The sequence below is a fragment of the Pleurodeles waltl genome, chromosome 5, assembly GCF_031143425.1.
Source record: "Pleurodeles waltl isolate 20211129_DDA chromosome 5, aPleWal1.hap1.20221129, whole genome shotgun sequence".
NCBI lineage: Eukaryota > Metazoa > Chordata > Amphibia > Caudata > Salamandridae > Pleurodeles > Pleurodeles waltl.
The window spans coordinates 1032355314-1032368427 of record NC_090444.1 but is presented as its reverse complement, the minus strand read 5'-3'; positions in this window follow the sequence as shown (position 1 = coordinate 1032368427).

Below are 13114 nucleotides of genomic sequence, written 5' to 3'. Positions count from 1 at the left end.
AGGCTGAATCCATCGACTGTGAGGGCACCAGTTGGACGGAGGGCGAGGGGAGCACCACGGTGGGGACAGGAGGGGACAGTTCGAACAGTAATACCTCCTCCGATGGAAGCTCCCTGGTGGTGGTGGACACCTCTGTGCCCACCCCGACTACAGGTACAGACGCCACCCTTGTACCAGCACCGCCCTCCCAGCAGCCCCTCAGCGTGTTTCATGTGCATGCTCACCCAGGAGGGTGGGCATCTCCTTCGCCCCAGGCACCTGAGGCCCTGCCCAGTTAGCCTTGCTGCCCTGAGTGAGGAGGCTATTGACCTCCTGCAATCCATCTCTGTTGGGCAGTCAACCATTATGAATGCCATCCAGGGGCTGCCAGCCCATTTTCAACAAACAAATGCATTCCTGGAGGGCATTCACTCTGGCATGGCGGCCCAACAGAGATCAATCCAGGTTCTGGCCTCCTCTCTGATGGCAGCCATTGTCCCTGTTTCTAGCCTCCCCCCTTCCAACATCCTGTATTCACTCCCATTCCCCTGAACCCCAACCTATCCCAAGCACACAGCCAGACCAGCATGCACACAGGACAACACACAAGAGTGGTTCAGGCAAACACAAGCACCACACATCATCCCAAAGGCACTCACAAAACACCATCCAGATGCAGACATACCAACTTCCACTGCCTCCACTGTGTCCCCCTCCTCCTCGTCGTACACCTTCCTCCCAGTAGCATCTCTACTCACACCTGCATGCACTACGTCCTCATCCACTACCTCCATCACCAGCATGCCTATCACTACACACCCCTCACTAGCAGTCACCACCCCCACATCCATGCACATGTCCCCTGTGTCCTCGCTCACTGTGTCTGTGCCCCCTCCTCCCAAAGTACACAAACGCAAGCACTCAAACACCCAACAATTATCCACCTCACAACAGCATCCAGCCCATGCACCTGCACCCAAACTCATCACACAGGCACCTCCTAAAACCACTTCCTCTTCCTCCACTCCCAAACCTTCACCTTCTTCCCGCCCCAATGTCCCTAAGAAGCTTTTCCTCTCCACTGTTGACCTCTTCCCTACCCCTACCCCCATTCTTCACATCCGGCCAGGGTGGTCAGAACCCAGGCAAGCACATCAGCCACCCAGTCCAAGGCCACAGTAGTGTTGACAACTACTGCAGGTGGGAGAGGATCCCGGGAACCAGCCAGCAGCACTGAAAGTGTGCCTGCACCAGGTGCATCAAGGAAGGGCAAAGAGGCATCACCAGCTGCGAAAGGGAAGGGCAAGGAGGTACCACCAGCTGTGAAAGGGAAGGACAAGGAGGCACCACCAGCTGTGAAAGGGAAGGGCAAGGGGCCTGCAATTGTGGGCAGGAAGGACAGGAGGCCTGATACTGAGACTCATTCATAGCCCCCACCACCACCCATAGCGGTTTAGCCGTCCGAGGCTGCAGGGGAAGGGCTGGAGCTTCCCCCCACCACTGCCAGCACCGCCACCAGCACCGCCACCAGCACTGCCACCAGCACTGCCACCAGCACCACTGGCAGCAGTAGCAACCCCAGTGGGCAGTTTTCTGAGGCTGCAAGGGAAGGGCTGGAGCCTCCCCCCACCACTGCCAGCACCACCACCAGCACCACTGCCAGCAGCAGCAGCCCCAGTGGGCAGCCGTCTGAGGCTGCAGGGGAAAGGCTGGAGCCTACCTCCACCACTGCCAGCCCCGACACCAGCACCGCCACTGCCACCACTGAGCAGCCGTCACCGCCGGCGGGCAGTGTGTAGTCCTGCCTCCATGGGCTGTAGCGAATCCTGGACCCTGCAAATCCTGTAGGTGTGATACCCAGGTGAGAGACTGTGACCTTGCACTCCCCACGATCTGCATCACAGGGCACAATGCCCCCTCCAGAACCAGTGGAAGAAGTCATCCACTCACCCCATCCATCCTAGGATGAAGCACACTGGGCACAATGCCCCCTCCCGAACCAGTGGAAGAAGCCACCCACTAGAGAGATCGTGGCCTTGCACTCCCCAGTACCAAGCAGTGGGCAAACCACCTACTTGAGAGACAGTGGCCTTGCACTCCCAGGACCAAGCAGGGGCAAACCACTTACTTGAGAGACTGTAGCCTTGCACTCTCCTGGACCAAGCAGTGGGCAAACCACCCACTTGAGAGACTGTGGCCTTGCACTCCCCAGGACATCACACAGGGCATGTTGCCCCCTCCAGTACCAGTGGCGTTGTACCATCTTCCAGCTGAGGTGCCCCCCATTCCCCGTCCCCCTGAGGTGCCAGTGTATTTTCAACCTGATGCCCCTGCAGTGTTCTCTCTGTGTTGTTGCAGGAGTGAGGTGGGGCCTTGCCCTATGTGATGTGGCCCTGTGGCCCACGGACATTGAGGACTGGGCAGTGTTCCTCCATTTGTAAATATGTATATTCGTTTGTATTTTGATGCACTTATTCATGTTATTTTATCGTATTACACTCACTTTCTTCCAATCTTTTTGTCCTTGCATTATTCCTGAGGAGTACAGCATTTTTATGTAATGTTACTGCATCTGTTTGTGTGTATGGTGTTGGGGGTGGCGGTGTTGTGTGTTGCGTGTGTATGTCACTCTCTTTTTCCTCCCCCCTCCCTTGTGTGCTAGGTGGCAGTACTCACTGTGGTCGTCTTCACCTACGTTGATGTTCATAATGCAGGAAAAGGTAGACGAGCATCGGAAAAATGTGCAACTCGGACTCCATGGAGTCGTGGTTGTTCCCTGAGTCTCCAGAGGTGAGCCCTTTTACTTCTGTGTCCTGTTTCCGCCTTGCTTTTGATGTCGTTGGTACCACCCCGGAAAAGGTAGCGGATAGGCCTGTCTTAATGCAGTGTTGGCGGTTACCGGCGTGGTGCTTTTGATACCGCTGTGGCAGTTGGTGTGTTAAAGTGGTTATCTGTATGAGTGGTTTCCACTGTGGTCATAATTCCTTTTTTTTTACTGCTGGCCTGTTGGCAGTATTACCGCCGCTTTCTCACCGACCACCAGGGTTGTAATGAGGGCCAATTTCTTTTACCCAAGTGTTATGGAGTGGAGTGGATGTATGTTGTGTAAAGTGGAATTATGTGTTCTGGGTTGGAATTGTTAGTTGTGGAATTGTGTAGCATGGAATTGTGTGGTGTGTAGTGAATTTGCATGGTGGAAGTATGTGCCTTGATATGCAGTTGAATTATGTGGATACCTATTATGTGGTATTGAGTGTACTGGAACTATGCAGAGTGTGATTGTGCGTTATGGAGTATAGTTATGTGGAATGTATTTTGTGTTGTGGAGTGGTATGTAGTGGAATTTAATTATGGGGTGTGCTGTTGAATTTTGTGGCATGATGTGGAATTCTGTGGTGTGGATTGGATGTATGTGGTGTGTTGTATAATTGTGCTATTGAGCTGGATTATGTGCTGTGGAATGGGAATGTGTGGAGTTGAATCGTTTGGCAAGGAACTGTGTAGAGTTGAGTGAAATCATGCAGATTGGAATTATGTAAAACAACAGATGATGGAAGGAATACAGAGCAAATCAAACATTCACCCCCAGTCACAGATCTGGGTTTAATCCATCAGTTGTTTTGCTTGCCATGCCATTCCAGTTTGGACCCAGCCATGTGCAAATCAGTCTTGACCCTCTTACCCAGGGAACAGTCCAGCCCGAACTGCCAGACCAGGTCCTCTCTGTACCAGAAACAAGCATCCTGGGACCGGTATCAGGGTATCACCCTTCATCAGCCTGGCTAGCTTGAATCTGGTGGCATAGCAAGCACAGGACCCACGTCTGGGCATACCCTTCCCAGCTGGGGTGACAAATGCAAAAACAGCAGATGATGGACGGAATGCAGAGCAAATCAAGCATTTACACCCAATCACAGACCTGGGTTTAATCCATCAGTTTGTTTGCTTGCCATGCCATTCCATTCCAGTTTGGACCCAGCCATAGGCAAATCAGTCTTGATTCTGTTCCCCATGTGAACAGTCCAGCCCGAACTGCCAGGCCAGGTCCTCCCTGGACCAGAAACAAACATCCTGGGACCGGTTTCAGGGTATCACTCTTCATCAGCCAGGCTAGCTTGAATCTGGTATCATAGCAAGCATGGGACCCACGTCTGGGCATACCCGGCGCATACCTGGGGCACTTATGGCGACAAAAGCAAACAACCATTAAACAATGGTTTTTGCTGTCAGTCGGTGCTTAATTTGTGCATGTAGTTTCCGGTGCGGAGCACCTGCACTTATTTTTGAGGGCTGACACTTATTTTTCTGCCTCAAGCATTTACTGCGAGCAAAAGACAAATAAGGGAAAGGCAGATGATGAGAAAAATGAAAACAACACCACAAAGGGAGAAAGCAGAAAGCTGCAAGAGTGAGCTGAAGGGGCAGGGAGTGGATGTGAATAGATTGAAGAGGCTCAAGATGGATTTGGGGTTCTGCTGGCTCAGTATTCCATACTGGGACATTTAAATGCAGCAGCTGCGTGTTTAAGAGGACTGCTTTGGGCACCAGCACATATTAAATTTCAAATTAAGCACTGCATGAAGTGGGGAATGCACAGTGATTTCTCCCTTTTTGTAAGAAGGTGCTCTATTCTGTGCTTTGGCGTATGCAGATATCTCACACTAAATCTGAGCTGGAGGCCACGGCATAAGACCATAAAACTGCAGGTCAGCCACCTAAGGCAACATGATTTTAGACCACCCCAAGCCACTTTGTGCCTCACTAATATGTGCATTTGAAAAAAAACACATCAATGATGTGATACAGTGTGAAATAATGTATTCAATGAACTAACACATGTGGGTTGTCTCTAAAAACCCAAAAAATAGATACATATAGGATCTAAAACACTTCCCAAAAACAGGGTTTTTCTCAAGTGAGAGACTGTTTTTCAACACTGTTGGCTTAAAATGAATAAATTACATCAAAATAAAACAAGACACTGTTTTTCAACGCTGTTAGCTCAACATGAATAAAATAAAAACTGCATTACTCCAAATATGTCCAAGACAGAAACAAATCTTGTACAGTTTTTAAGGTGAGCTAGGCATGAGTCCAAATTTGTCACGAATCACCAGAATCTGAAAGCTGCCACACGAGTGGACCCTGTAGTAAAAACAAGCATTTGCAATGCAATGGGTCTTACATTTGCTCGAGTTACAGCTATTAGCGTTGTAAAAAACGAACTAGACTTGTTTGCCACACAATCTGAATATAAAAAGTAAAACAGTTGACATAAGCAAGCCAATTGAAAGCGCCGCTGGAGCGTGAAGGAGACACACAAAAGGAAAAAGAAGTTTACTCGCAGTCAAAGTTCGGCAAACGTGCAATTATCCATGTAACAGGGTTGGTCTGCAAGGCGCTAACAAAACTGCCCTTAGGAGGGACAAACGTAATGCATTTACCAACGAAAATATTTTTTTTTTGAAAGGCAAGCCCTCGAACGAATGATAGTGATGGGCATAGGGGTGGTTAAAAGCCCAGATACACACCAACACGTCGGAAAAGCAGCGCTTGGGCGCTGCTATGCTCGACCTAACAAGCAGCGACAGGGGGAGAGGGATGAGCAAGTAGCGACCATGGATGGGTGGTGTGGGTAAGAGGGCAAGCAGTGATGTAGGAAGGGATTGTAAAGAATGTTACTAAATAACTAACACTGTCAACCAAAGTCAGACATCCCTCAGAAATGTTCAAATAGAGCAGACACATTTTACACTATTTGTGACTAGTCGCTGTTATACTGGGACATTCTTTTAAATTAATGAAGATTGAAAAATTGCTATTAACAAGAAACCTCAGTCACATGCTTTGTACAATTCCTAGGAGGGAGGGTGCAGCTTCCAAGTCCGCTGAATCTCATTCCGTAAGCCCAAGCAGTAAACGCAACAGGGTCCTCTCCATTCACTTCCACCGATCGGCATCAGCACTTGCGTGAGTCTGCCATGAGGTGAAAGCAAGCGTACAGTTAAAAGGTAGGTGCAGCCTCTTTAAGCGCTGACCGTGCTGAAACATGAGATGTGCTGATTAGGCCTCCAAAATAAAATAATTGAACTAAATAAAATCTGTGCCGCCTCCACAATCACACATGCTACCTCCTCGTTAAAAGAACAAATAATATGAAACATGAAGCACAATGTTCATGAAGTGGGCATCGTGCTGATAAAATAAAAGCCGCAAGGACTCCAAAAGCATGTAATTAAACAAAGTTTGTTTACACTTGTTGACTTGTGGCCTGGGAAATTCAAACCTGTCCTGTTTAGCCCAGTGTGTACCAAGCAGCGACTGATGGCCCTGTCTCTAGTGAGAATAGGAGAGAACATCAAATGGGAGCTCTAGATGGAATCACTGTAAATCATTTTAACAGTATCCCAGGCGTCTCGTGAATGATGTATTTCCTATCGCAAAGTGGGGAGAAGTCTCATAGATAGAAAGATGGTTACATATGGTGAATCCTTGCTATCTATTCCTACTATGACAGTCTATGACTTGTCTTTGGTGGTGCTGGTGAGCAGCTGCATACTTGACCCCCCTTTAGGTCTTTCCCTCAAACAGTGCTGCGTGTAGGGGTGTGGTGTGATTATATGTCTGCCCTCAACGTTGAAAACCCCAAATGGGACTGGATAAAAATGTGTCACTTAGTAACACCACTTTTCTTTATTAAGGTGTATGCTAACACATGTCAAAAATAAATCAATTTATCACATGTATTAGATGATTTTATTGGATTCAATGGGGCTAGTGGAGAGTCAAAAACGTAATAACAGTACACAATACACAATAGGTATAGAATTGATCTAATAGCTTTATATTGAATTTTAAATGGCAAAAAAATGATGTGGTTACACTCTCTTCAACGCTAGATTAACATCACAGTTACATCAGTTGTAGCATTAAACAGCTAACTGTATTGCACCAACTGGGAAACTGAAGCTGCCATTTAATTTTTACAACGAACAGTAATAAGGGATTATATTCTGTCCATCAATAAATTATCAACTCAGTTGTATAAAATGTAGCATTAAGCAACCGGCAATGTTACACTAAGTAAAGCACTGAAGTTTCCAACACTTGTTTTGCATAATGTTCTCTCCGCTTCTTCAGGGGTAAAGAAAATGAGAATTAAACATAAACATAAAGGACATCTTTTGACCATCGTACAATCAAAAATTACCTCTGCTGAAGCTTATGTGGTGGTGGAAATCTAGTAGATTTACTCACATTTTTAGTGAATTTGGTTTGACGGAAACTTGCACTTGAAGTAGTCGATGGGGATATGTGAGGGTGGCATTATCATTGTTGAATAGCCAGATTTGGTGGTTGTTTGGGATACTCAATTGTGCCAATTGTTATATCATTTCAGGATTTGGAACCTATGTACACTATATAAGAATTTTCATCACAACAATGATTGGTTGGACATTTCAGAATGCAATTTTTATACCTCAATCACCTTTTGTTTGGATTCTTGGTGACTGTGTTCTGTATTATCATCATCAAAATACTTCATTCGGCTCACTTGAGCCATAAAAGTCACACAGTTACATAGAAATAAAATATAATTTATGATAGAAGGCATTAAAAAGATAAACTGGAGGCATCCTAAACTTAAAAGTAAACCTCAATATTTAGAGCGTATCTTTAAAGCATTCAGAGTAAAATTTAAAACAGCATATATAACAGTTTCGTTACCCAATTGGTGCAAATAAACAAAAGTAGCTTCATGTGATTTTGTTTCTAGTGCTCTTAATCCTGGGCGCAGAAACTGTTTTCTTTGAGCATATAAAATGTGCAAAATCGTAAAAAGTGCAATGTGCTCTGTTCTGCCAGTATTTCAGAATGGCAAGGGACGAGAGATGAAAAACAAGTGCCTCTTTGGGGAAAAGTCACCAGGAAGTGAATTGTTTTGAGGCAGAATCTTGTTATCAGAAACGTATGTGTCTCGTTAGCAATAATCTGTAGAAAAACTGCTGGGTGCACAGATAGATCACAGGGAGAGCTCGCTGTCCCACCCCATCTAGTATCAACCCCCCCATGGATGTGTTATTTAAAGAGTTCTTTGATTTGCCTTGGGGTGATCAAAACTAAACTATCAGGATTACAGAAGAAGGCAGGGGTACCGAGCCTTTCAAAGCTCATTTTAATATGCTTTAGTCAAGGGATGTCTAAATGCTTATCCAGATTCATGCAGTCCATTATTATGGTCCTACACAGCTGTGCCTCCGGTTTACTCTATTAGATGCCATAAGGCTGCACCCTAACATAATCTTCTATATTAAAAAGCCCAACCTCTTCATGGCAAAAAATAACAGAGGTAGACTGCGAAACTGCCAACAACCTTTTTAGAAACTTGTTTTCGACTGTTTGCAAGACTTTACAATTTGCATGCCCCCCATACTCCCGCACCAAATGTAGCCACAGGTACACATTTGCTTTTAAAAATACAGAGAATTTGTCTAGCAGGCTTGTGACCCAACTACTTAGAAAATCTTAAAACAGCATCTATAGTCCATTGAAACTGTATGACTCTCACATTGAGGTGGAACTTCCAATTGAAATCTTCATCAATCGGAATCCCTAAGTAAGTAAAGTGAGGACCTTTCATAATTTCCTCACCACTAAGTAAAAAGTTTTTGGTCTTAGATAGTTTGGGGCCACATTTCACAACAAAGGACTTGGGGGGTGATTCCGACCCTGGCGGTAAATACCGCCAGGGCCGGGGTCCACGGGAGCACCGCCAACAGGCTGGCGGTGCTCCTTTGGGCATTCTGACCGCAGCGGTACAGCCGCGGCCAGAAACGGAAAGTCTGCGGTGTACCGCCGACTTTCCGCTGCGATTCCGACACCCATACCGCCATCCTGTTCCTGGCGGTTTCGGCCGCCAGGAACAGGATGGCGGTATGGGGTGTCGTGGGGCCCCTGGGGGCCCCTGCAGTGCCCATGCCAATGGCATGGGCACTGCAGGGGCCCCCGTAAGAGGGCCCCACTTAGAATTTCAGTGTCTGCTTAGCAGACACTGAAATTCGCGACGGGTGCTACTGCACCCGTCACACCCCTTCCACTCCGCCGGCTCCATTCGGAGCCGGCTTCCTCGTGGCAGGGTGTTTCCCGCTGGGCTGGCGGGCGGCCTTTTGGCGGTCGCCCGTCAGCCCAGCGGGAAACCCAGAATGACCGCCGCGGTCTTTTGACCGCGGTACGGTCTTCTGGCGGTTCCCGCTTGGCGGGCGGCTCCCGCCGCCCGCCAAGCTTGGAATGACCCCCTTGGTGCGATTGATCCTAAGGCCCAAGCAAGTGATAAAAAGCATCTAAAAGAAGCTGGAGCGGATTGGCTGTTCGTGCAATGAGGACAGCATCATTTGCATGAAGCAGAATGGGGATTGCTCTAGAATTCTCCTTGGGGATGTCTTTTCCAACCTTCATCAAATACTCTCCCAAGTAATTCATATAAATTAAAAATAAAAGGGGGCCAGGACACAACCTTGTCTGACACTGGATAATGACAGAAATTCTCCGGTAAGATCCCCACCCTATTACTTTACCTAAGATCTTCACTGTACTGTCTAGGAAAGATATTGGGTGATAGCAGTGTGGTGAACTCTTATTTGCTTTTTTGAATATTGGAACAATGATGGCTTCCTGCCAGGTTTTACCCAGAGGGCCTTTTATTGTGCTTCTTCTGACATTGGTTAATAAAGGAGCCTAAAACTCTGGAAAAGATTTGAAAACATCCGTAGTGACTCTACCAGGTCCTGGGGCTTTACCTCAGAGGCAACTCTCAATAGCTAAAACAACATCAGATACTGTAATTGCTCTGCAATGTGTCCGACTAGAGCTCAGGTCACCAAGAGCTTCCTTTTCAGTGCCCATGATGAGAGTCTGCTCTTTGGGCCCAAAGGCATTATAAAAGTAAATCATCCAATCTTTACTAGAAATGACACATTCAACTGTTGGTACAGCCTCACACAAGGGGTTCTAAGAGTTTACAACTCGGCAAAAGCTTTGGCAATCTTTCAGCTCACTAGCTAGTCTCAGATCCTCCCAGGCCTTTGCCGTAAATTCAGCCTTCCTTGGGCAGGTTGCCTTTTGGTAAAGTTTCCTGGCCTGAGCTATTTCTAACTGATTCAGTGAGCATTTATTTAGAACAAGTTTTAAGAGCTTTAGAGCAGGGACTATTAAACCACCCTGGGTTATCCTTACTTTCTGGGGCAACTTTGGTAAGTTTATCAGCCATATAGCTATTTAACCTTGTGCATGTAGTTATTACTTCTAACGGATTAACATCCTCCTGCAGGACTTTGTCAAAGTCTCATTGATTGTGCAATATAGGTCCTTGTGGAAGGCGTCCTTGTCCATCTTCTACCATTTAATACTCAAGTCTTTATTAGTACTGTATTCTATCTGAGGGTGAGGGGTTGCTTGTTTTCCCTAGCTGGGGCTAACTTGAACTCCATGATGAGTGGACTATGATCATTTAAGCACCAGGACTTGACTTCACAAGTCACTAATGTCTAGATATGAGCACATGATCAATATGATCAATAAAAGTGTTTGATTTTGGGCCCATAAAAGAACGAACTTTTGTTGTGCTCGGCTGCATATGATCTAAGGCTAATATCAGATTATGTACATAAATCACCCTATACAGTGAATCGCCATAGGATGTATGTTTGAAGTGTGTGAAGGGTTGATTAAATTCATCACAAATTCTACATAGTGAAACTTCACCAAAAACACAATCTCCAATAATAAAGTCTCCAACCCAGAGAATTACCACCTCCCTAGTGTGATCATTCAGAATCTTATGCAGAGCAACCTCCGAATCATCCACATCACTAGTCTCTGAGTGGTCCACAATGTTATAGTAAAAATATACCAATACCAAATCAAAATATTTCTATAAAGTAATCAATAACACTTTGTAAAAGTGAGAAATAATCATTTTGAATACAGTGCAATCCAACAGGGACACAGACAAAAAAGTGGCCAAACCCCCCTGAGCCCATCCTGAAATGGAAGGGGTAGCTGGAACATAATAAGTGACAAACCCATTTACATATGTGGCATGTCAGTAGCCACATCTCTTGCCAACTGATACTTTGATAATGATCCACTGTGTTCAGCCACTATGGGGCCTCCTGCTCTGTATAAACTCCAGTCATGTTCCACGAAATGAAGCCCAAAATGCCGGCCTGCTCTGGGGGATCATAGATAGTTACTGGGTGAGTTAGAGACTTAGGCCTTTCCTCTGAGTGGGTTACCCTTTGAGCAGTCAGTCCAATTCCTCCAAGGACAACAGAATATCAAACCTGTTGAAAATATGCAACAGAGGGTTATGGTACAGGTCGTAGGACACTGAACTGTGGCTTACTACACCAGGCTGAGGGTCTTTGCCCCGACTGCCTGAAAGCATATGAATCCAGGGAGGATAGAAAAAAAACAGCTCTTAAAAGATTGCAAGGTCTACATAATTCCCAGCCAATGTGATACTTTATTTCTATAGAGGCATATCATTCCTGGTGCAAGGGGTCGATTTTAGGGATGTTGGCCAAAACAATTATATATGCTGTGCATTCTGGTGGGATATAGGGACAGGGATGAGTTGTATAATTTCCTAAGCCCTCACTCACAGAACCCATCTCCCTTCCACAAAAAACCTTTAGAGAAGCAGGAGGCCTCCCAGACTTTGTGTGTCCAATGAACTGTTTAATAAAATCTTAACAGGGTTTTGAGTTGAAGGGGGGTTTATTAACACTAATAACTCTGCTTACAGGGTTATCCTGCTAAATATTCTGCAGAGAGAGGGGAGCCGAGATGGTTAAAGGTGCAACTTGGGTACAAACCACCTCCCTATATCTGGGCCCTATGTCAATGTAGGCGTAGTGAGGGGAGCCATCACTGTGTGACCTGCATGACAGTTACCCTTTTTGACCCTCATTGAAGTTAACTTCTTGAGCTCCAAATCTATAACTTCTACTTGCTCCAAAATAGGTTATAGCCAACTTTTCCATTCCTCTACTTAAAAGGACTTTCTCTCTTGATGACTGAATTATATTGACAGTTGGACTCTTACATTTCGTTACTGCCCCTAGCATCTTTCTTTTCCCCCACTCCCTGATCTAAAGGAGTAACCACCATGACTTCTGGCTTCAGGGGGGTTACAGGCAGGGGGGGTCGAGGCGAGACAGTAAACTCCGAGGTAGAGTAATTCTGCTCATAAATCTTCTGCACTTCATTCAAATCAGTTAAAAGTCCAGATCTTACCACACCACCAAGTTAATAGGGCTGGCAGGCTGAACTTCTTGCAGAGCTGGTGGAGAAGACAGGGAGGGATGGCGTTCTGCCAGCATAATTTCCTTGCTGATGATGTCTACAGCACAAGTCAAAAAAGCACCCAAATTTTTCAGAGTGGCTGATGTGGCAGACGTTGAAGCACAGACTCTGGCTTTGCGCTTTCTCATATTAACAAATGCTCTCAAATAAGAAGAACAATGACTAAGAAGATCTGCAGTGTGCAGATCACTGTGTCGGGTCTCTGGGCGACACTTTTCATCCCAGGGCCAAGAGAGCGGGCCCAGCCCAGCCTCTACAGGCCGCTGACGGGTGCAGACAGGCCTTGGTGTGTCCCATGCAGCATTACCCAGGGAGTACATTTACTGCGCTTCTGGGTGTGTTGATGAGCCTGTGGTGCATTGAGGAGGCTGCGGTGGCCCTCCTGCTGCGTGTGGTGTTGGGACTTGCAGACCTATCCCACTAACCTTACAGCAAAAGCATCCCTCACAGCGTTGTCCAGGGAGTACCTTTATTGCGCCTCCGGGTGCATTGAGGAGACTGCGGCGGCTCTCCTGCCATGTATGGTGTTGGGACTTCAAGTCCTGTCTCCCCCGGACTTGCAGTGAAACCATTCTGTGCAGCGGGCCCAGGGAGTACCTTTATTGCAACTACGGGCATGTTGAGGAGGCTGTGGCAGCCCTCCTGCCGCATGTGGTGTTGGGACTTGCAGTCCTGTCCCCCCAGCCTTAAAGCAAAAGCTATTAGTTACAAAAACCCGGTAAGTTAGACTTATATATGTGTTTTTAGTATGTATTTGTGCTCCAGTGTC